We start from the raw sequence: 26,324 nt of genomic DNA, 5'->3' as shown, positions 1-26,324 counted from the left end.
ATAATATAACACGAAGGACTAGATATCCAACTCCAAAACTGGGACTTACAGTTTTTAATATTTATTTAAGAAATTTATCTTTTATCTGTTTTTGGTTTGGTGGTCCATTTGGTGGTGCATTTGGTGCAAAGATACTGATGGTATCTTTGCTTCAAGCATTTATTATATAGAGTCAGGAAGGTCTTCTCTCAGGAGCTACGTCTTGCCCAAAGTTGACCCTCAACAGCACAACTGGCTAAACTTGTATGTGTTTTTACATCTAGTGTACAGCATCCAGGGCTAGGTTGCCTGGGTCCTGAGTCCTGGTGCCACGGCCTCCTTTTCTGGATTTACATTCCTGAGAAGGACCTTGTCTCTTCATCTCTACTTGGAGGCACAATAGGGCCCTTCTTTCAGGGAACCACAATTTGCTGTTATTAGTATAGAAGTAATACTGTAGAAATTCACATAATGATGGACAGAAAGAAATAAGGAAAATTCCTAGGAGAGGTCTATGACTGTAATTTGTTTTTGTATTGACTCCCAAAGTGTGAACTATGATGGCAGAGTCTGTCTTTCTTTCTAGGATATGTGTTAATGTGCCCAAAGGCTAGTAAGCATTGAGTGCATTTAATATGCATGATAAATAAAGGCATGAAGCCACCAATTTTGTTTAAAAATGGTTTATTTATTTTCTAAAAGTGAAAACATCTCCATAAATGAAACTTGAGGAAACACGCTATTAGTCTGAAGTCCTCTGAAGTAGGAAACTATTAATTCACATTCTGTAGAAAAGAATATACAAGTCACTGGGTGATTCTGTGCCACTCTCCCTACATCCTGTTGGCCCTCTTCCTGCTAGAAAAAGAGGGGAAAGGATTGGGAAGAGACAGACTTCTGGGTACCAAGTGCAGTGCAGAGCCAGCCCCCTGAAGCGACAAGCCTAAAATCCACATGTTGAATGAAACAAGTAAGGAAGAATGATGGCAGTCAGCATTCTAAATTGTGTGTCCTGTGCTTTACTCTTTGTAAAATTAGGGCCACTTTCTGTTTCAATTCACTTTTTCCTATGTTCAGTGAAACTAAGCCAGAAATTGACCCACAATTCTCTAGGAATATTGGTCAACCATGGCTTTAACAGGTGTGTCCTTTCTTTCTGGTTCAATCCCTTTACCTCATGGCTCCAGAAGAGGGAGAACTTCTTTATTTATTTATTATTTATTTATTTATTATTATTTTTAAAGATTTTATTTATTTATTTGACAGATGACAGAGACAGACACAGCGAGAGTGGGAACACAAGCAGGGGGGGTGGGAGAGGGAGAAGCAGACTCCCCACCGAGCAGGGAGCCCGATGCGGGGCTCGATCCCAGGACCTCGGGATCTTGTCCTGAGCCCAAGGCAGACGTTTAACGCCTGAGCCACCCAGGCGCTCTGAGGGAGAACTTTTTTACTTTGTCCTCATCATCTAGCATGCCCACGTCTGAGTTTTATAAATTGTTAAATATGTTTTATGAATATTTTTTGTATAGTCAATATTTAATAAAAATATTAAATATATATAAAATCAAACCAGCTGTTTTATTCAGCTTCTGTGTTATATTGCCAGGTGTTTAGAAGTCCAAGGCCACTGCATTATGGCAATATGTCCAAAAAACTGGCAAGAAAGCATGTTAGCTAAACATAAGGCTAGAAGAATGAACCAATATTAAGACCAATATTATTTTTTTGGATTTTGAAGGTCCATTTCCTCCCTGAAGTTGATGGTTTTCTACTGTGGAAGATTCGTATTCCTGCTTGTTTAGACCAAAGGTACTAGTGATGCCAAAATTGAGTTTCAGCTTTGATACGACAGCCTAGTTTGTCACAGACAAAAGCCCTATCCTGTGCCACTTTCTGAGTGCCAGTAGCTTTTTGCACAGGAAACTCAGTGCAAATGTGTGGTTAGAGCCCAGCAACCACTGGTGTCATCTGGAAAAAGAAATCCAAGTATAGGTTTCCGCTAGCACACTTTTCAGTCATTCATTCAATAATAATATATTCTTTATATATTAACACTTGCGTGACCAAAGACACAGCAATTCTTGTTGGATTTGAATGTAGTATGTTCAGGCCAGCACATACTTTGAGTGTGTAGACTTGATCTGAGTTATTTATACCTTGACTTTGATTGATTTTCAAATTTTTGTTTTTATTAAACACAGTGTATATGAGGTGGTGCTTAATTTGATTTCTTAAAGCTGTGATAAGAATGGTTTTCCAGAAAGGTTTTAGTTAGCATTGGTCATTTGAAACTTACGGCTAACTTTCATTTCACAAAACTCCCACTTATTGCTAAAGGCTTTTTCTTTCCTGTGTCTTCATGGAACTCGGTATATCTGTAAGTAACCTAAATCTTTTCACAAAACAAATTCCACAGTTAATTATTTGTTTTAGCCCTGAAAATTCCTTTTTATTCAGGATTATTGAGCTCTTTCTAAGATTGTGCTGTTGAATGTATTTTGTGTGAGAACTCTTGATAAATTAGTTATTGAGAAAGTGGCCATTTGGAGTTCTTGCTCTCATGGTATGACCAGCTTCCACAAATCTAAGGTTATTGAATTAACACTGACACAGATTCCTTTATCAAAAGTAGTATTTTTTTTTGTTACACTGTGTAATGGGAAGTCTATGCATGCATAACAAAATGGACAACTCCAGATTTACATTCTGCAAATTCTAAAATTAAGGTCATGTTCTTTGAATTCGCTGTTTCCAATAGCACTTGCATGCTCCCTTTTTTCCTTCATTGGTAATCAAGTGTCTATCATGCTTGCTTAAAAGCCCCAGGTTTAGTGTTTGAGCTGGCAATACAGTTTTTACTTCCTACCTGCAATATAGTGAAAAAAAAAGTGGAAAGATTCAACTTCAAGGGTTTGGAAAGCTCATTACACTTTTCTGAGCATTTGCTTCCTTGTCTTCAAAATGGAGGCGATAATGTCATTCTTGCTTGTGAGGATTAAATGTGATAATGGATGTAAAATTATTCATAACTATAAAGTGGGTATAAATATGGGTTATTATTAGTCTTTTAGCAGCCATATTAAAGGTGGAGGTGCTTCCTCAAATTCCTTGTAATCTTCTTGTGGATTAAAAGCAAAATTTCCTCCATTCAGTCACGAATATGCTTGGTGACGTTGATGTAATATTTACGTTTCATTCCTATATGTGGAATCCTGATTAAACCTACAGATTGTGTTTTCACTTATAATCCCCCTGTGTCTGATGATAGGAACTCCTGTCTGTCTTTAGCAGAAAGATAATTATTTGTGCCAGGTTGTAGAGTGTGATGTTTAGGAATCTTAAATGTTTTACTGTGAACTTGAATTCTAACAATGAAAATGGAAAAATGGTAGGGATTTCAAGATGGATTCTGAGGAGTGATCAGACAAGCATGGTTTTATGCCCTTTCCATCATTTTGAATTTTAAATCACCTTTTAAAGGGCACTAACGCATTCTTGCAAATTAGTCTGCTCTCCAATTAATGCGCCCAACATGACAATAAGACCGATTTCAGCTTGGCTAAGCAAACCAATCAACCAGGAGTGTGTGACGAGGACTTGGAAAGCTTGTTTGAGTCTGCATTTCCTTCCACCTCCCTCCTCTGGGGCCCTTTTAACAGTTTAGATCTAATTAGGCCAGTTAATCCACCTAAAACCAGTGGATAGAAGAGTTTCTATCGAAACCCTCCCACTACTTGTAACAATATGAAAATATGTTTCAATATTGCCAAATTTAATTGCTACATCAACAATGGCAGTGCATTTCTTAATCCAGATCAGTGCTGTCCAATAGAAATATTTTGTGGACCACATATATAATTTTTAATTTTCTAGTAGCTACATCACAAGAAAAATTTTTTAAAAAGTGAGATTGACTTTAACATATTTTGTTTAACCCATTATATCCAAATTATTATCATTTCAACATTCAATCAATATAAAACAATGTTAGTGTGATATTTTACATTTTTTTGTACATCTCCAAAATCCAATGTGTATTCTATAATGCATTAGACTTTGGATCTTTCAGGTGCTCAATAGCCACATGTGGCTAATGGCTACCATATTTGACAGACCAGGTCTAGATCATGAGAATTCTTTCCTTGGTAAGCCCATTTCGTGACATTTACTGATACACATAAGGTTTCTTCATTGTCTCTTTATTTTCCAGACCATGCACATTTTTGACATGCATTAAATTTTATAAAAGTAGACTGCAAATGGTAGTGATGAGAAATGCCAGGTTTTATTACAAGAAAGTGTTCGTAAATAGAAATGACTTTGTGTTTTCAATCAAGAAGTAAATAATGCTTGCATGGAAATATGGGCATCAGATTTTCCAAAGGAAAATTGAAGAGTGGGGTGCAAGAAGAAACCAATTATGTACTTTATGAATGTAGAGATGGGCTATTTCCCAAGTTCCTGTAGAAAAATAGTGATTTTGAGCCATAAGAAATGTTAAGTCATAGTAAGAAATAGTCCTTTGTGGTGTTCTTGTCTGAAAGATATTTATTAAATGCCTGCCTTCGGGTGGTTAGAATTGAACACCATACCAATGAGGATTTCCCCTGCCGTATTGGATCTTTTAAGTTAAAATAGGCCATAGGAGTGCAAATGTATAGATTTATGGATTTTCTAAAATGCTTGCTTCCCTTACCGCCCACAAAATTATTTTCTTTCTTAATTTTGCATTCTTTGGGGAAGCTTTTCCTCCCCTTTACTTTTGTTTACTGAATTTGGCATAATCTTGAGGGAATAGAAAACTGGGTGGGGAGACTGCATACCCAGGAAATCTTTCATTTCTATGCAAAAGGAAATGTATCCTTAATGTTTCTTTAGGCCTTCCTTCTTCTAACATCTTGTAGCTTTAATGAATATGACACTTGAGACACAGGTGCAGAGATTATAACAGAAAAAATGTTCTCAGCACTGCTGACATGTATGGGACCAGGCTGAGTCTATGGTCTAGGAGTTCATTGGTAGGTGGTCTCAGAACCACCAAGAGCATCTTATTTGTCTCCAGCCCAATTACTATTGAGGCTATATCTGCCCATGGAAGGGGAAATACTGTGTTCTTGTATCCTAAGGCATGTGAAAACTTATTAATAGATAATTATAATTATTATTATATAAAACACTTTGTCTATAGATTTTAGAAATAGTCAAAATAAAAGTATATATGTTACACATACACTTTTTTTTTTTTAAGTAGGCTCCACATCCAGCATGGAGCTCAAAATGGGGCTTGAACCCACAAACCTGAGATTAAGACTAGAGCTGATATTAAGAGTCAGACACTCAACTGAATGAGCCAACCAGGCACCCCACATATACACTTTTTAATTATTTTTATTATTTTTAAAGGGGGGAGGGGCAGAGGGAGAGAGAGAATCTTAAGCAGGCTCCACAACCTACCATGGAGCCTGATGTGAGGGGGGTAGGGGGTGTTGATCTCATGACCCTGAGATCATGACCTGAGCTGAAATCAAGAGTTGGATGCTTAGCCAGCTGAGCCATTTTTTTTACACTTTTATAAATATAATCATTAGAAGTGATTCACTATAAATACATGTTTATTATGTATATATTATATATATACACTAAATTACCAAATATGTAAAATAATTCACCATCATTAAAAATTGGTTTATTTATCTTTAAAAAGCTATATCCAAATATTGATCCACTATCTTTTGCTTAATTTACTGTGTATAAATATCACCTGGGGTGCATGATATATATTGATTTCCAGAGCTTTCCTCCCAGAGATTCAAATTCAGTAGGTATGATGTGGGACCCAGGGATCTGAACACATTCAGACTCTCTCAGGTGGTCTTGAAGATCACACTTAGAGAGATGTGTCTCCATCTGGATGAATATCAATCAGAATTATCTATACAGGTTTAGGGATTGCTACCTTTACAGATGGATTAATTATTGCTAGCAATGCTGATAAGCTTAAGGTCAAATCAGTTAATAAGTGTTAGTTCCTTGTACAGGCAGGATTTGATTAACTGATGCTTTTAATATTATAAAATACTGTACTGCCTAACTCAGGCATTCAGCACCTTAAAAAAAATCAATAAATAATTTGCATTTTAGAAAGAGCAATGAAAATGTTTAAAAACATTACAGTCATTGGTCATTAAAGATGCTTGTCTCTTTTTAAGTGCTAACTATGAAAAGTAGAAATGAATACAGATACTTTTTCTAAATATGAAGTAGTCCTCTCAGAAGGAATCTATTTTGTATTTGCTAAGGTATTCCTTAATTTACATTATTAAAGAAATGCTCTTATTGTTTGAAATGAAAAATTATGCTTTTTGCTACTAAAAATGGCAACATCTTTTATCTTCAAATATATTACGCAGAAATATCTATGTGATAGATTTTTTTCAGCCCAGCTCCATCTGTCAACAGGTAGTTTTAAGCATTGACTTCTAGGCAGCATAGGTGACAGACTCTGATAATTTGATCTTGTTCCTCTGAGCAAAACTGGGAAGCTGCAGGTATATTTTAAAGTCTCATAGCTGAACCTGGCTGTACCTTCCTTTACTTCAAAATTTAGGTTTTATTAGCCTTTTAGTCACCATGTTTGGTGAGAAATTATGTTTTGTGGTGGAGACAAGAATTGTAGTGACTGAATATTGACACCAAAAAGAGAAAATTCTTCACTTCTGCATTTTAGAAAATTATGATCCTTATTGCTCTCATAAAAAGTAATGAAAATTAAAATTACACAAATTATGATATTATGTGCTAAATACACAAAATATTATATACTACATTAAATATGTATATTCAATATGAGTAGTTAAGTGTATTTATTTTATACTATCAGAGGGTGAAAATGGGAAAATCTCTATTTGCCAGGGAAGTTTAGAACAAAACATTCACAATTCTTAGTATCTGAAATCACTCCCTGGAATGGGCCATAAGGTGTAACAACATCTAGCCCTAGAATTACCAAGTATATGTAACTAAGCCCTAGACTTACCAAGTGTATGTTAACTAACTGTAATGTAAATAAAAACTTGGGAAGAAAAAAAAAACAAGAATTACCATCAAATGTATTCATAAGAACCAAACTTATTTTTCTTCATGAGTATTAGGTTAGTAAGAAAACAGAAATTACAACCATGTTATTTTAAGTTTCTCTAAAGGGACCCAAAATTGAGGCTATATAAAGCTGAGGCAAAAGGCTTAAAATTTATTTTCTAAGAACAGGTTGAATTATTTTTCTGATTATAAAGAATTACATACTGATTATATATATATATATATATATATATATAAAAAGTGGAAAACCAAGAAAAGATAAAGAAAAAAAATTAACCAGAATCCACAGTCTACAGTACAGATATAATTACTATTAAAGGATTTCACTTCTGTATATATAAAAAGTATACACATATATTTTCACATGATTCAGATATAACATTTTATGTGCTGTTTTAATAAAACTGAACTCTAAAGCCACTCTAAATTGTCTTATGTCAGTCATTGTTGTATTTTAACTTTTTAGTGTTACATAATTTGCCAAAGAATTGTTGTATAATTACTTGAATTGAATACTTTAATTTGAGACATTTAGGGCCCCAAGTTTTTTTGTTGTTGTTGGTGGTGGTGGTGGTTTGTTGTTGTTGTTGTTGTTGTTTTCCAGTTTGTGGACTGGAGTCTGTATATTCATTATAGAAAACAATAAACTATAAATCCTAGACTCATTGGGTCTTTTCTCTATATGGACACTGCATTCAAAAAAATACCATCTAAACAGCTAAGAATGATCAAAAAATGAAACGAAATTCTGAGCTTTAACTTGCATTGCTCAAAAATCTTTACAGAGGATCTCATTTCTTTTTTTTTTATAAGTGCTTTATTGTTGTTATTCTTTTAGAGTTTTTATTTTATTTTATTGATTGATTGATTGATTTAGAGAGAGCACGCATGAGAAAGAACAGGGCAGGGAGGGGCAGAGGGAGAGGGAGTGAGAGAATCTTAAGCAGGCTCCACGCTGGGGGGGTTCAATCTCATGACCCTGAGATCATGACCTGAGCCGAAATCAAGAGTTGGCCTCTTAACTGACTGAGCCATCCAGGCGCCTCTAGAGTTTTTATTTTTTAAGTAAGCCCAGTGTAGGGCTTGAACTCCCAATGACCCCAAGAGTAAGAGTTGCATGCTCTACCAACTGAGCCAGCCAGGCACCCCCAGAGGATCTCATTTCTAACGCCCGGGTACATCTTCCACATTTCTCCCACAACCTATATTGCTTTGGATTCTCTCATTCACAACTCTGCCTCCCAGAAACTTTTCCTCCTACTGTTTACACTGATATTTTGCTTTCTAAATATCCTAATACTTCTTTTTTTATTGTTTAAATTCAAGTTAGTTAACATATAGGGTAGTATTAGTTTCAGGAGTAGAATTTAATGATTCAGCACTTACTAGGACCCCAAGTTTTTACTGTTATAATTAATGCTGTGATGAATACCTGTATAGGTTTATCATTATCCACATTTCTGTAGGACAACCCTTATGACTTATGAGTATGCCAAAAATATCAATGTTTCTCTGCCACTTAATATGTACTGTAACATATATATTGTTACACAATAATATGTATTGCTTCACAGTGCACAATATCTATTGCTCTCTACAAAGACTATGCCAATTTAAACATACACCCCCATGTTTTTAAGTTCTGGTCTGATCACACCTCAAAGAATTTCCCTACATTTTTGTATGTGAGAGTATTATTCTAGTGGTCTTTAAAAGCAGCAATTAAATGAGGTCAAAAGGAAGAGCCTGACTTAATCTGTGAAAAATATGACTTTACTGTTAATTAACTGACCCCAAAGCTTAGTGATATTTTTCCTGATTAGCTCTTAGACCCTGAACTTTTCCTTGTGCTTATGCAAGTCAGGCTAATAGGGAACATGTAATGGCAATCATTAATTGCATCAGGTTTTTCAAATCAAAGGTATAGTCATTGCCCATTTCCCTTTTTGTTTTGTAAAACTTGCGGTTTTCTGAGGGATTGACTGTGACTGTTATTATCTCTTTGCCCTTGTCATATCTTATAAGAGACACATATACACAGAGACATTTGCCAAAGATAAACTGGGTCAAGGGCATCTTTCTTTGGATTGCAAAGTTATGATATACAGTGTCCAGTGTTTTAACTGTGTGTTATTATTTGTTGATAACCCTCTTTCTTGCTTCCATTTTATTTAATATGTTGAGCCTGATGTAGGGATTATAGAGAAAAACAACTTTCAATTGAGTGTTGCTCACCCTGTGGATCCAAAGTGAGTTTTAAAGTTCTATAACATTTAGTGTGGGTAAATGAAATTATAAGATATATCTGGTTAGCCTGCATTGTCATTACCATCACCCATGTTGTGTTCTTGGCCTATAAACAGGTATGTTAGTGTTTACTCTTTGTCTGCTCTGACATCCCCATAGGACTTGATCCTCTGTTTGTGGGACTTACTTGAATAGGCTCTAAGTGGAGCTGTGAAGTAGCATCAGTGGATTTATCATGGTTCAGAAAGCTCTTAACAGTCAGAGTCTAAGGTACCAAACTCCAGGCTTGTCTATCCAACTGCCTACTTGACATCTTTCGTTGAAGGTCTCATCTCACACAGCATGACTGCTTATCCCTAAACTCATTTCACCTGCCACTTTATCCTTCACAGCTGTTAGCAGCTCTATCCTCTCAAATTTTAGTTCAATAACCTTGTAGTTATCCTGGACTCCTCTCTTTCTCTTGTACTCAACACCTAATGCATAAAGGAATCCATCGTTTCTCATCGCTTCCGCTCCTACCCTGATCCAAGACACCATCATCTCTTAGCTGAATTACTGTTGAGACAAATCATATCACTCCCTTCTCAGAACTCTGCAATTCATTGCTCTCTCTTTCATTCAGATTAAAGAAAACATTGCTAAAGTGACCCCTGCTTTCACCTCCTTTCCTTCTTTGATTTGCGTATTCACTTCACTCTGGAGTCATTCCGTCCTCCCTGCTCAGGGCCTTTGCACTAGTGGTTCTCTCTGCCCGGAATGTTCTTCCTCTGATAACCAACTAACTCAACGGTTTACTATTTCTATTGTTTGTTGTTTGTCTCCCTCACTAGAAACTAAGCTACATGAAGGTAAGGGTCTTTGGTTGCCTTGTTCATTAATAAAAATTCCAAAACCCCAGGACAGTGCCTGCACATGAAGAGGAGCTGAGTAAATACTTGATAAGTAAAAGCCTTCCAAAACAAATTAAAAATAAATCAAAATCCTAAGGCTACAAATTATTCTTTAAACTGATTATTAGTTTTAATGGTGATGTATGGAGATATAGGTACATAAAAATGTACCTCTGCCTTTTCCCTTTGGCCTACATGCTCTTGTTTCTTTTGGCTACTCCTCATTATCTCCTTAGATATTCATCCCAATTCCTGCCTCTGAACCTGCTCCATCAAGACCAATAAAAATGTCCATCTCAAAAATTTTTCATCTTTTTCATCCCTCAGAAGCATTCAAAATAATTTTCCAGTTCCTCCCTCTTAAAACTTTATTCTCATGGATTCTGTATCATGGTATTCTCATGCTTCCCCCCTATTTTGAATCTCCTAGGTTGGTTCCTTACCTTTTTATGCTTAGCCTCTAAATATTGAAAAGTCCCAGAACTCTGGGCAATCTCTTCTTCCCTATTGCTTGACCATTTCTGCACTTCCAATTCAATCTATGTAGTTATTACTGCTACATTTCTATTTCCAGCCTTGGCTTGAGTGCCCCATTCATATATAGAACTGTCTACTTGACATCAACACTTAGATGTCTAAAAGGCAACTTTAAATTAACAGAGTTAAAACTGGACTCAATGCACTGCCATATTCTTCTTCCTAATTGTATCTTCACTCTCTGAGTAAATGCCAACCACTACCAGTTGTTCAAGCCAAAAAAACCTGGAAGTCATCTTGATTCCTCTCTCTTGCACCTGTGCAAGAACCATTATAAGACTGTTAAGCTTTACCTCAAATGTACTCCAAATCCGCCGCTTGTTACCAATTCCACTGCTGCCATCACCGCTCATTAGATGACTCCAGGAGTCTTCTACCTGTTCTCTTTGCTTCCATTTTAGGCTTTATAATTCATTGTCTACACTGCCAGAACAAAACCAGATCATGATACATCCCTGCTGAACTTTCCAAAAGTGTCCCATTGTATTTAGAATAATTTTTGAAGTCTTTACTATGTTCTCTAATATGCACATGATGCATCTCTTTCTACTTCTAAACCTCATCTCATACCACTGTCTATCACACTTGCTATGTTTGAACCACCTTGGTTTTCTTGCTGTAGTTAACTGAATAAATTTTTTCCCTCCCCATTGGACATGTACTTAATGTTCCTTTGCCTGGACAACTCTTTGTTGCTTCATCTGAACCCAAACATTACCCTCTCAGAGAGAACTTTCCTGACCACTTACTTTAGAGAGAACCGCCCCCCGCCACCGCCTAGCGTCAACTACCCTTTTAAAGTTTTTTTCTGACACTAGAGCACAAACTCTTGTCCACTGCTATATTGACGATGGCTTGTACAATTTCTGGCACTTAGATGGTATGCAACAAATATTGTTTTTAATAGATGAGTAGATAAATAAAAGACTGACTGTATAAATTTGCTGCAGCTGAACATTTTACTGGTTGAGCATTTATTTGGTTTAAAAACTTACTAATTTCAGTTGTAAGGTCCTTTTTATACACATGTCTGAGCCCTTATCCAATTTATGTATTTCTAAGGTAATTGGATATTGCTGGGGTTCTTTCTTTCTTTCTTTTTTCTCTTTTTGTTTTTACAGATGGAGAAACTGAGATACAGATTGACTGTCCAACATTACTGGTACTCTCTATCTAGGACCATTAAATCTTTATTCAGAATTGTTAATGAAACTCTTGGCTCGCCTCCAACCATCAAGCCATACTTCCTGAATAGAATCAATTTGCTTGTGTAAGAGAACAAAACAGTGTGCACAGGACTCTATTTATTTGGCTGCTTGCTCCTTTTTTCTTTCTTTCTTTCTTTTTTCTTTCTTTCTTTCTTTCTTTCTTTCTTTCTTTCTTTCTTTCTTTTTCTTTCTTTCTTTTTTTCTTTTTTTCTTAAAGATCTATGGTTCTTTGCTATCTTAGAATCTGAGAACTATGGTGCTAATATTAACTGAGTCCTTTGAGGAGTACAAAATAAAAATTTTAGAAAGAGAACCAAGAAGCAGGTTGTCATTTGGCTAGAACTTCACTATTCAGTCTTTGGACAGGAATCTGGACAGATCACTGCCACTTACCATGCTAAAGTATTTACTATCATTTTTCAGAGAAGTGAACCCAAGTAATTCCACTAAAATTTAAATAATACTTTTCATTCAGTGAGCAGAGGGACTTAAGACTGTATTTACCCTATCAGTGATGACTGACTTCCTGGTAGAGTAAATCCAATAAGAGATATGACAGTATCTTAACTAGCACTATCCAATAACTATCTGTAAAAGGGAAGAATAATTAAAATTATCAAAGGGAAACTTGCCAAAACACTTCAAGGGTGATCAGAGAGCCTATCTTTAGCAGATGAAAAAAAAATGTGGCTACTCAGAAGTTACTGTTACCAGAAGCTGGGATGAAAGCACACATTGGTGAGATAGAAAATTTACCACAGAAATGACTGAATAGAAACATGAAAGAAAGCACACTCAGCATCCAAGCCTAGACCTAATTGCAAAGAGGAACCATTCCATAAAATGCAGTGAAACTTCTAGAGAGATCAAAGCATTCTTCCACACAGGAGGTGTTAAGGGCAAAGAAATATTCCCCTTACAATTAAGAAGCATTACCAAAATTTAGAGAAAAATCTAAAATATCTCTTAAGATTGAAAAAAAAGGTAAAATGAACATATAGGATAAGTTGGTTGTTGTGATGGCACAAGCATAAAACATAAATAAATGCAATTAGCCTAAGATACTCTAGCTGGTAAAATAAATTACCTTGCATTGTAATTAAATGTCATCTAAAAGCATCTTTATAATAGTAGTTACTTCATTTTATAATATTTTTGAAAATTAAGTTTACAACACTGAGCAGAAATGATTCATAATTCTCTGTTGTGCGTAAATACATACCCAGTATTCATAGACGAATGTGCATTTTTAAAGCTATTCTTTTGAATTGCTTGAAACATTTGAAAGACAATGAACTTCACTACTTCATGCAAGATAAAATGGAGGAATATGTTTTGTACATAGATTATATGTAGTAATGCCTTCCCCATTGAGAGTTTTTCTTGCCCCAAATCCTAGTTAATTTGAATTTCTCTTTTGTTTCCAGCTCTATTCTAATAGGGAAGAGAGCAGAGGAAGTATAAATTTTGTTGTTGTTGTCTGTCGCTATAGAAGCCTTTGAGAGCTAACAGGCTAGGAGACCCAGAGTCTGATTCTATCAGGAGAAAATTCTGGGGCCTGTGTGTCAGCACGGCAGATGGCTAGTGCCTTAGCAACAAGGTGCCATGCATTGTGTTAAAACCACACAACCTTAGATTGTGTATAAAGGAGTTTTGGAAAATATCTACTCAATTATATCTCACATGTTAAAATACAGTTTCCTAAGGCTTTCCAACAATTAAAGGACTTTTGTGTCTGGGACCAGGTAGCTTCCTAAGGCAGGAGATGATAGTGTCATGTCATATATTCAGAAAGGCAAAGGAAACAAAATAAAACAACTCTTTTAGCAGGCATTTTATTTCCAGTAGAGCACTTTCAGGTATTTTGTTAAAGTCAAAGGGAAAGAAGTTTCTGAAATGCTTATAGCAAGTATGAGATTCCAAATGAAAATAAACTGAATAGTTAGTGTTATTTGATAAGTAAAGGTATATGAAAGTTGTTGATGTTAACTTTATATATTTTACTATCTTTTTGTGATGCGCATGTATAAGAATTTTAATAGTTTAACATGAGCTTACTTATACTAGTTTCCTACTTCAACAAAGAATTTTGTTATTATAAGGCCTAGTGGGGAACAAATTTCCCTGATCAGGAAAACAAACGAATATCATGATTTTCCAGGGGAAAGAATGGACTAATATTTCCAATTTATAACTGGCATATATATCTAATAAAAATAAGTGCTCCATATTTCCAAACCACATTGCTTTTCTCTTTAAAAAATTTCTCAACAAGCAAATTAGAACATTTCTATTCTAGCAAACTGATTACTTCTACAAAAAAGAAAAAAAAAAGAAAGAAAGCCTAGCAAATTAAGATTTTGAATTTTAGATTTTAATTTTCAGTAGCAGTAGAAGAGGGAGATTTAATTTGAAATTCCCTTGAACCTCTTTTCACTTTAACAGTCCTGGCTTGATATTTCTGTTTTTAAACTTTGTTATATTCTGTTTAAATCAGTTAAAAGTTTTTTCACAAATTTAATTTAAAATAATTATAACTCAAATTAGAGGAGGCACATGGTGATTGAGAGTAAAGTAAATGGGAACAGTATTTCACAGCGTTCACAGGAGCCATAACTCGACACAAATGGAGATTTTTTTTTTTCCAATTCATTTTCCAAGCAGAAAGCAGCACTTCCATCTCCAATATATATTCTTAGATGAGAAAAGCAAGGTTCAGATTTTGTGTACTGTGTACTCCCTCTTATTAAAGGGTTAGGATTAAGAACGTATATATATTTACTTTCAAATGCATAGACAGACCCTGGAAAGATACCAACAGCAAACAGAGCATGAGACAGCAGGAGGAACACAGTCAGAGATCTCAGGTTTGGAGGAACCCTCCTGAAGCTCACAGTAGAGCAGTTGATGGCTTTCCAAAAAAGAAAACAAAAACAAAAAGAAAACAAACAACAAAAAAAAAAACATGCTGGAGGAGGGAGATGACCTTGCTTAGAATGGATTTAGAGTAATGGTAGATATTAGGTCTATGAACTCAAAAATAAGGGGCTTGAAATCCAAAAATAGCACCCCAGCATCTAGTAGGGTACACTCCTGTGCAACATATACAGGGGTTTCAAGAGAACTAGGAGAGTACCTGGAGAAGTGGAGGATGGAGGGCCCCCTGCTGACACTTGGTTGTAAGAAACTGAACGTGATAGGATCCCATGTGGAATGGTTGCATGCCAGTATGCTTGAGTCCATAGAGATTCAAGCACATGCAGGTCTCTTTCCGGACTTTCAGTTAAATCCTGTTATGAAATTCTGAGTTGGTGAATGCAGAGCAATTAGGTATGTAATGTAATAAAAAAGGTATTATGATAGAAATATAATAAGAAAAATCGGCAACCACCATCCCCCTTCATGGAATGGGGGTGGAGAAGACTGTAAATAGAAAGAATTTGAGAATCATGATTGCCACAATCCCAAAGATGACAGAGAAGGTAGCCATGACAAGCTAGGCAGCTTTCGTGTTTCATGTTGTAAACTCCTTTGTGGAGCAAGAAAGAAACCAAATGATCCTCAGAAGATAATAGGGATCCATTGACTGACTCTAAGGGCAATAATTCCTGTTTGATAATGGGTAAAATCACCTTTTTCTTCAATATTAGTTTTGACTATGCTGTTTCTGAATTTTTTTTTTTTACATTTGAAATACAACTTACCTTCAAAAGTCAAATATTAAGGAAAATCACCAGGAATGCTTCCCACATAGATGGAGAGGATCCAAGAAATAAAATACTGTCTTGAGGCAGAGGGTGAAAATTGCCTGTGGTTGGAGGTTCAACATTCAGAGTTAGAGTCTTGGAAAAGGGGATTCCTGCAGACCTGCCTAAGAATCTGAGGGAGGTGAGCCAGTTTAGAAGGGGAGAAGCATTTGTATTACCCGGACTTTGTGAATATTATGTTTTGAAGTGCCTTCCATTGTCCACTGAGCTGGGTCAACATCTTAGTTATGAAATTGACTTATAGCTATGCTGCCTGGTCCTTTGTTTTTTTAGCATGGGATGAGGGCAAGATAGCCAAGAGAAGATCGTTTTTTCCCCCCATCCTCTCCCCCATTAGACTCCACCACAGAAGGAACATCTCCCTATTAAGTGGATGAGAACTCAAATTTTCAGGTATTAGTTGAGAGAAATGGAGGACGAGACTACAATAGTAAAGCCATTAATTGTGGAAAACTCCAGACTCTTGAGGACATTTAGATAAGAAAATGGTAGTATCAAGGGGGAATTACCTTCTAAAGTTGCGGAGGGACTCTAATGCTTCTGGATTATGTGAAGAGTACTCAGCATTGCCAAAATTATGAAGTAGCACCTTTGTAGCATGCACAAACTTCACATGATTTAGTTCTGCTTACATGAATTACGTCCAATATAACTTTAAGTATAAGAGAGCTGGTGCATCTCTGCTATGGGACTGAGTTGTGCCTGCCCTCCCACCAAAATTCAGATTTTGAAGCCCTAGCCCTAATGTGACTGTATTATACTTGGAGATGGGTCTTATAAGGAAGTAATAATGGTTAAGAGAAGTCATAAGGGTGGAGCTCTCATCCATGATGTCTTTATAAGAAGAGTAAGAGACCCCAGAGATTTCTCTGTCTCTCTTTCTCAAGGTAGATATTTTCAAACCAGAAAGAAAGCCCTCATAGGGAACAGAGTCAGTCAGCTGCTTGATCACGGACTTCTAGCCTCTAGAACTTTGGGAAAATAAATATCTCTTGTTTAAGCCACCCAGTTCGTGTATTTTGTATGGCAATCTGGGCAGGCAACACAATCTTCCCTAGAGAGCTGACTGCCACTTATGAAACCTAATATGGTAGAAAAACGCACCTGGAGTCTTCCTGCCTACTCTGGATAGTTCCCTTTCTACTAATCACAAATGCTTGATCACAAAAGCTCTTCAACCACTTTTCCTCTTTCCCCACAAGCACTGATAGGTACTAGTGTTACCTAGTATTTCTTAGTAATGTCCAATTCTGGTTAAGATTATTTTTGTTGCAAGAAACAAAAACCCACTCTAACTTTGAAAATTCCTATTAACTTCTCTTGTACTTACTGTTACATTTATTGGATGCCATATAGATTTGACACATAGCATCTGCTACAAGGTGTCATTATGAACCCCTCTAGAATATGGATGGTGTCTTTGGATATATTATACACCTGAGAAACTGATAGAGGTGGAGTCCAACATTCTGAGTTCCTCCTTGCATTTAGGGCATTTACTAGGTCTTTCAGCCTTATGGGGTAATATACTCAGAAGCTGGTCTGAATGTAGCCTGTAAGAGGTGGAGAAGCAGAGACAGCAGAGCTTTTAGAAATCTCATGGGATTGGAAGAGATAAATATTGAAGTTTGGGCCTCCCAAACTAACCAGAGATTGAGAGGCCAAGATTCCACAAAGGGAAACGCAGGGAATTGAGTCTGACACTATACATCAGTTCTCACTTTGAGACATTAGCCAATTATTAAGTTGTACAGAAAGAAGCTGAATATCTCAAGAGAGCTTTTGGCAGTCTTATAGTTGTGAAGACACGAAAATTAAAGATGCATCAAGAAGAAGGTGCTCTGCCTAGATGTCTGTCAACAGATGAATGGATAAAGAAGATGTGGTATATATATACACAATGGAATATTATGCAGCCATCAAAAGGAATGAGATCTTGCCACTTGAAATGACATGGATGGAACTAGAGGGTATTATGCTAAGAGAAATAACTCAATCAGAGAAAGACAATTATCATATGATCTCACTGATATGAGGAATTTGAGAAACAAGACAGAGGATCATAGGGGAAGGGAGGGAAAAATGAAACAAGACAGAACCAGAGAGGGAGACAAACCATAAGAGACTCTTAATGTCAGGAAACAAACTGAGGGTTGTTGGAGTGGAGGGGCGGTGGGAGGGATGGGGTGGCTGGGTGTTGGACATTGGGGAGGGTATGTGCTATGGTGAGTGCTGTGAATTGTGTAAGACTGATGAATCACAGACCTGTACCTCTGAAACAAATAATACATTATATGTTAATTAAAAAAGAAGAAGAAAAAGAAGGTTCTCTGGTAAATATCCCAGGCTCTTAATGAGACTTCTGAAGAGATACACCTTGAACTGAGGGAGAACCAGAGGTAGACAGAGCTTCATCAAGTCATAAACTCATCCTTAAGTCTAAGTGTTATTGGATTAAGATAATTTGCTTCTATTCTTACAACATACCAGCATCTCTTGAGATTGAAGATATCATCCAGGTTCTCTACAGTTTTCCATACCAATTATCTGACTTTTGAATCAAAATTAGGAAACCCACAGAAAACAGGAACTAAAGAAAAATCAGAAAATAGAAACAGACCAATAGGTGATTCTAACTTATAGCTCTGAAATAATGAATTTAATTCTATTAAAATAAGAAAATAGATAAGATTGGATATATTTGTTAGAGAACTAGAGTCTAAAAAAATAATATTTTTAGAACTAAAAAGCAATAACTAATATTAAGAAATATAGAGTACACATTATTTTTGTCTGACTTCCTTCACTAATCTCTGTTTTCTGTATATCAGTAGTTTATTGCATTTTGGGGGCACCTGGCTGGCTCTTGGTTAAGTGCCCAACTCTCTTCATAGTCTTCATGCTCTCTTCATGATCTCAGGGTCCTGAGATCCAGCCCTGTGTCAGGCTCCACACTCAGCATGGAATCTGCTTGAGATTCTCTATCCATCTCCCTGCCCCTCCTGCTTGTGTGTTTCTCCCTCTCTCTCTCTCAAATAAATAAAAATCTTAAAAAAATAAAAAAAATAGCTTATTACATTTTTTATTGCTGAGTATGATTCCATTGCATGGATATACTACCATTTGTTTAATGATTCATTTGTTCGTGGATAATTAGGTTATTTCCAGTTTGGGGCTATTACATCTAAGGCTACTATGAGCATTCATGTGCAAGTTTCTATAAGGGTTTATATTTTTTTTTCTTGGATAAAATACATGGGAATATAATGGCTAGATCATTTCATAGGTGGGTAGAATCAACATTTTAACACTATGGAGTGTTCCAACCCATAAATAAGGTATATATCTCCATATAGTAAGGTTTTTAAAATTTCTCTGAGCAGTGTTTTGTCATTTACATGTACAGTTTACTTTTACATCTTCTACCAGCTATAACATTTATAAGTATAATAGTATATTTATTTCATATTTCTAATATTGTCATTATTTTTAAATCTCATTTTTCAATTGTTTTTTACTAACAAATAGAAATACAACTAATCTTTGTACACTCATTTTACATCTGTCACCTTATTAAACACATTTATTAGTCCTAGTACCTTTTTTGTAGATTCTATCAGATTTTCTACATAAATGTGATACCATCTGTGAATAAAGAGACTATTACTTCTGTTTTTCAATCTGGATACTACTCATTTCTTTTTTCTTGCCTTAATACATTGGCTAGAAATTTTAGTATAAAGGTGAATAGATGTAGTGATAACTGACACATTTGTCTTGTTTTTGATCTTAGGAGAAATTCAGTCTTTCACCATTAAGTGTGCTGCTAGCTATATGTTTTTCATAGAAGCAATTTATTAGGTTGAGGAAGTTCCATTTTATCCTTAGTTTTCTGAGAGATTTTATTGGTTATAGACGTTAGATTTTGTACAATGCTTTTCTGAGATTGAGATTATCATATAATTTTTTTTTAATTTGTTAACATGGTGAATTACATTCATTGATTTTCAAATGTTAAATCAACCTTGCATTCTTAAAATTAACTCCACGTGATTATGATATTATTTCTTTTACATATTTCTGGATTCGATTTGCTAAAATTTTGTTTAGAATTTTTGTATGTATGCTCATGAGAGATACTGGTCTACAGTGTTCATTTCTTGTAATGTCTTCTTATGATTTTGGTTATTAAGGTAATGTTGACCTCATAGAATTAATTGAATTAGCTGAAAACCTCTTTTTTGGGACACCTGGGTGGCTCAGTCAGTTAAGCATCTGCCTTCGGCTCAGATCAGGATCCCAGGGTCCTGGGATCAAGTCCTGCATCGGGCTCCTTTCTCAGCGGGGAGTCTGCTTCTCCCTCTGCCTACCACTTCCCCTGCTTGTGTGCTCTCTCTCTCACAAATAAATAAATAAAATTTTTAAAAAAAGAAAACCTCTTTTTGGTTTTCTGAAAGTTTTTATAGGATTGATAGAATTTTTTCCTTGAATGTTTGGTAGAAGTCACCAGTAAAACTGTTTAGACCTGGAGCTTTCTTTGTGGGAAGGTTTTTACCTATAATTTCACTTTCTTTAATATAATTTTCTAATCAGCTGTAACAGCTTCTTACTAGACATGTCTCTGGAGGCAAGGGAAACAAAAGCAAAAATAAATTATTGGGACTTCATCAAGATAAAAAGCTTCTGCACAGTGAAGGAAACAATCAACAAAACTAAAAGGCGATCTACTGAATGGGAGAATATATTTGCAAATGACATATATGATAAGGGTTAGTATCCAAAATCTATAAAGAACTTATCAAACTCAACACCCCCAAAAAACAAATAATCCAATTAAGAAATCGGCAGAATACATGAATAGACATTTTTTCCAAAGAAAACATCCAGACGGCTAATAGACACATAAAAGATGCCCAACATCACTCATCATCTGGGAAATACAAATCGAAACTATTATAAGATACCACCTCACACCTGTTAGAATGGCTAAAACTAGTAGCACAGGAAACAACAGATGTTGGTGATGATGTGGAGAAAGGGAAACCCTCTTACACTGGTGGTGGGAATGGAAACTGGTGCAGTCATTGTGGAAAGCACTATGGAGGTTCCTCAAATAGTTACAAATAGAGCTACCTTATGGACCCAGCAATTGCACTACTAGGTATTTACCTGAAGGATACAAAAATACTGAATCAAAGGGGCACATGCACCCCAATGTTTTTAGCAGCATTATTAACAATAACCAAATTATGCAAAGAGCCCAAATGTCTATCAACTGATGAATGGATAAAGAAGATGTGGCACATATATATCTATTTTTATATGGTGCATACATATATATCAGCTATCAGAAAGAATGAAATCTTGCCATTTGTAACAAATTGGTTGGAGCTAGAGAGTATTATGCTAAGCAAAATAAGTCAGTCAGAGAAAGACAAATACCTTATGATTTCACTCATATATGAAATTGAGGGATGGACTAAATGGGTGATGGGTATTAAGGAGGGCACTTGTGATGAGCACTAGGTGTTATATGTAGTGATTAATAACTAAATTCTACCCGTGAACCCAATATTACACTATAGGTTAACTAACTAGAATTTAAATAGAAACTTGAAACCGAGTAATAATAATAATAATAATTAATAATAAATATAATGTGTCTAAACTAGGGCAATTTTAACCCTCTCCCTCCCTGAAAGGAACATTTTGCAGTATTTATAGACACTTTTTTTGGTTGTCACATTAGGGGGAAGAGGCAGTGCTACAGGCATCTAGTGAGTATAGGCCAAGGATACTGCTAAACATCCTACAATGTGTAGGACAGCTCCCATAGCGAAAAATTAGCTAGTCCAAAATATCAGTAGTGCCAACCTTGAGAAATTTTGCTTTAATTGATGTGACTTTATAGGTTAGATAAATTTGTTCTTTAGTGAACTTTGGTAGTTTTGTGTCTTTGAAGAAATGTCCATTTCATGTATGTTGTCAAATTTATTGACATAAGATTGTTCATAACATTCTCTAATTTCCCTTTTAATATCTGTAAAATCTGTAGTGATATCAACTCTCATTCCTGATGTTGCTAATTTGTGTCTTCTCTCTCTCTCTTTTTTTTTTTATTTGTTTGTTTGTTTGTTTTTTCCTCCTGGTCAGTCTGGATAGAGGCTTATTGATTATGTCAGTCTTTTCAAAGAAGCATGGTATGGTTTCACTGATTTCCTCTACTGATTTTCTATTCCACTGACTGCTACTCTGTTCACTATTATTTCTTTTCTTCTTGGTTTGAGTTTAATGTGTTCTTTCACGTTTCTTAAGATGGAAGCTGACATGTTTATTCAAGACTTCTCTTCTTATGCAGTATACATATCTATTGCTATAAGTTTTTCTCTAAGTATCACTTTAGATACATTCCACAAGTTTTGATATGTTGTGTTTTCTTATCCAGCAACTTAAAAATAATTTTTAATTTCACCATAATTTTTTTTTATTCAGAGATTATTGAGAGGTCATACTCTTTGGTTTCCAAATAATTGGGAGTTTTTTTGAATATTTCAGTAATTGGTTCCTAATTTCACTACATTGTGGTCATAAAACAGTCTTTGTACTACTTAAACACCGCTACCTTTATTAAGACTCATTTTGTGGCCTGTAACATAGTGTATCTTGGTAAATTTTAATGTGCATCTGAAAATAATGTTTATCTTGCTCTGGTTGATCGGAATGTTCAGTAAATGTCAGTTAGGTGAAAGTGGTTGTTCAAATCTTTCATATTAATGTTGTACCACTTTTTCTATCCATTGTTCAAAACAGTTACTGAGAGAGAGTTATTGGAAGCTTTAATTGTGGATTTGTCTATCGTTGTAGTACCTTAGTGTTTGTTTTATGTATTCTGATGCTCAGTTATCAGTTAAACATTAAGATCATATGTCCTTTTGATAAGTTAACCTCTTTATTATTATAAAATGGCCTTCTTTATCCCTGGTCATATTCTTTGCTCTGAATATTTTATCTACATTATCTAATATTAGTGCTCACTTTGGCAGCACATATACATTATCTCATGTTAATATAGTCAGTCCAGCCTCTCTTATTGTTGGCCAGGGTTAGCTAAGTTTATCTTTTTCTATCTTTTAATTTTAACCCATTTCTTTCTCTATAAGTAAACTGAGTTTCTTGTACATAACATGTAATTGGTTCTTGCTTTGTCATCCTGACAATGTCTGTCTTATAATTAAATATTAGATAGTTTACATTTATGTACCTGTTGATATGATTATGTTTAAGTTTCTTAATATTTTTTCCTGTGTCCTTTTTCCTTTTCTACTGAACTGGCTTTGATTAACTGAGCTATTTTTGTTTCTCAGTTTTATCTCCTTTACTGGCTCATTAGTTATAAATTTGTATCTTAGTATTTGCTTTGTAGAGAACAGTATACATTTTTAACTTATCACAGCCTATCTTCAAGTGATATTATATCTCTTCATACATGTAGAATAAGAACCTTATAATATACCTGTATTTTGCCCCTCCCAGCCTTTATATTATTTTTCTCATACATTCTACTTATATACACTTTATGAACTTCAAACACATTGTGGGGTTTCTTTTGTTTATTTTTTTAAATGGCCAATTATCTTTTTAAAGATTGAAACAGTACAAAAATATGATGCATTTATCCCCATAAATACCATTTCTGGTGTTCACCATTCTTTGTATAGATTCATAGTCCCACTTTATTTAATATTCCTCTTCCTGAAGGTCTTCATTTATGAGGTAGATTGGCTAGTGGTGCTTTTCTTCACCTTTGCATGTTTGAAAAAGTCTTTACTTGGCTTTTGAAACATGTTTTTCCGGGATATAGAATTCTAGGCACTGCCTTCTCTCTTAAATTGTTTCTGATGAGAAGCTGATGTTGTCATCATTATCTTTCTTCTTCTCTATGTAATGTGACTTATATCCTCTGGTTGCTTTTAAGATTTTTCTCTTTAACACTGATTTTAGATAATTTGATTATTATTTGCCCTGGTCTAGTTTACTTCATGTTTCTTGTGCTTGGTGTTCATTGAATTTCTTGGGTCTCTGATTTTATAATTTTCTTTAAGTTTCAGAAGTTTTCATCTATCATTTCAAATGTATTTTTCTCCCAACCCTCCTGACACAGTTCTCCTTTGGGGACTTCAGTTATACATATAGTAGGTTGCTTTAAGTTGTCCCATAGCCCACTGATGTTAACTTTATTTATTTTCTTTTTTTTAAATAATTTTTTTATTGTTATGTTAATCACCATACATTACATCATTAGTTTTTGATGTAGTGTTCCATGATTCATTGTTTGTGCATAACACCCAGTGCTCCACGCAGAATGTGCCCTCTTTAATACCCATCACCAGGCTAACCCATTCCCCACCCCCCTCCCCTCTAGAACCCTCAGTTTGTTTTTCAGAGTCCATCGTCTCTAATGGAAATTCTTTCCTCTCTTTTTGATTTATTTTGGGTAGTTTTTCCTGCTATGTCTTCAGGTTCGCTAATCTTTTTATCTGTGATATCTAATGCACCCTTAGTTATATGCAGTGTATTTGGGTCTTTTTTATATCTTCCATGTGTTTATTTTATTTTAAGAAGCACTTTATTGAGGTATAATTTACACACGGTAAGATCCACTTGTTTTAAGTGTACAATTCAATTTTTTTAGTACAAGTTATTGTGTAGGCATATGTTTTTATTTCTCTTGCTTAGTTACCTAGGATTGGAATTGCTGAGGTATAAAGTAATTCTGTACTTCACATTTTAAGAAACTACCTAATGCTTATTGTTTTTTTATTGTAGCCATTCTTGTGAATGTGAAGTGGTATCGCATGGTTTTAACTTGCTTTTCACTAATGACTAATGATGTTGGGAATTTTTAATGTGCTTATTGGCTTTTTGTATATCTTTGGTGAAATGTCTATTCAGATCTTTTGCTCATTTTTAATTGGGTTATTTGCCTTTTTTTATTTTGCGTTGTAAGAATTCTTTATATATTCTGGATATAAGCTTCTTATTAGATATGTGAATTGAAATATATTCTTCAAATCTTTGGCTTATCTTTTCGCTTTTTGATGATATGTTTTGAAGTGCCAATGTTTTAAATTGTGATGACAACCATTTTCTTCAATGTTTTCCTTCATTGCTCTGCTTTTGGTGTTCTATGTTAGAAATCTTTGCCTAACTAAGGTCATGAAGATTTACGCCTTCTTTTCTCTTTAGAGTTTTAATAGGTTTAGCTCTATGATCCATTTTGAGCTTTTGTTTGTTCATGTTTTGTCTACTTACAATTTGGAATATGTCCTTGTCTGCCAACTCTGTAAAAGTTCTAGGTCTGTTTCCATTAGTTCATTTTTTTTCTTCTCATTATGGGTTATATTATCCTGATTTTTTGCCTGCCTGGCAGGCTTTAGATGCCAGACATTGTGAATTTTACCTTGTTTTATGCTAGATATTTTTGTATTCTTATAAATATTCATAAACTTCATTCTTACATAAAAAAATTAAAATGGCAACTTTTTATTCCCTTCAGAGTATACATAAAATAATGATGTAATATAAAATTGATTAAATTTTAGATTTAATGAAACAATAGGTACTTGCTGTATTGATTAACAGGGTTATCTATCATATATGTGTGTATATATATATTTCTAATATAGATATATATATGTATATATACCTGAGCCATACATTTCTGAATAATAAAGTACTAGAATTGAGAAACAGAAAATCTTGAAGGACGGATGTTTCTCTCCTACCAGAAAATGGTATCATAGCAATATGATGTCTTGCTGGATCAGGGACCTCTAATATTCAATGTTAAATTGCTACTGAAATATAAAACTTACAAACATTCACCAAAGTACCTTCTAAACATGAACGTCTAGAGTGGAAAAGGAAGTGATTTTGACATTTGGTGGACATGGAGTAGAGGAGAAAGCATGAACATGTCAGAGAACATGGCAATGAGATATAGAATTCAGTGGAAACAGGAACATATGAAGTGAAATTGCCATGACAGCTTAGGTTCTTAAAATTTCTGTGATCTTGAGAAGATCATTGGACATACATAGCCAAGGTCATATAATCTTTGAAGAACAGAATGACATCTGATACCTATTTAATACATACATTTTTGTGCACCCATTACAAGCAAGTTACTATGTAAGTTATTTTATTTTATTTTTTAAAGATTTTATTTATTTATTTGAGAGAGAGAATGAGAGAGAGAAAGAGAGAGAGCACATGAGTTGGGGGAGGGTCAGAGGAAGAAGCAGACTCCCTGCTGAGCAGGGAGCCTGATGTGGGACTTGATCCCGGGACTCCAGGATCATGACCTGACCCGAAGGCAATTGCTTAAACAACTGAGCCACCAAGGCGCCCTATGTAAGTTATTTTAGATGATGAAAAAAAAGCAAATGACATTGCACCAGATATCAAATCAGTGTATTTGTATATGTATATATATTGTGTATACACACACACACACACACACACACACACACACACACACACACACAGTTATATTAACAATACAGGTATCTAGAGCATTATCACAAAAACAC

This window comes from Callorhinus ursinus, unplaced genomic scaffold (genome assembly GCF_003265705.2).
Source record: "Callorhinus ursinus isolate GAN/ISIS: 27379988/994484 unplaced genomic scaffold, GSC_fseal_2.0 scaffold25, whole genome shotgun sequence".
Taxonomy (NCBI): Eukaryota; Metazoa; Chordata; class Mammalia; order Carnivora; family Otariidae; genus Callorhinus; species Callorhinus ursinus.
Note: the sequence above shows the minus strand (reverse complement) of the source record.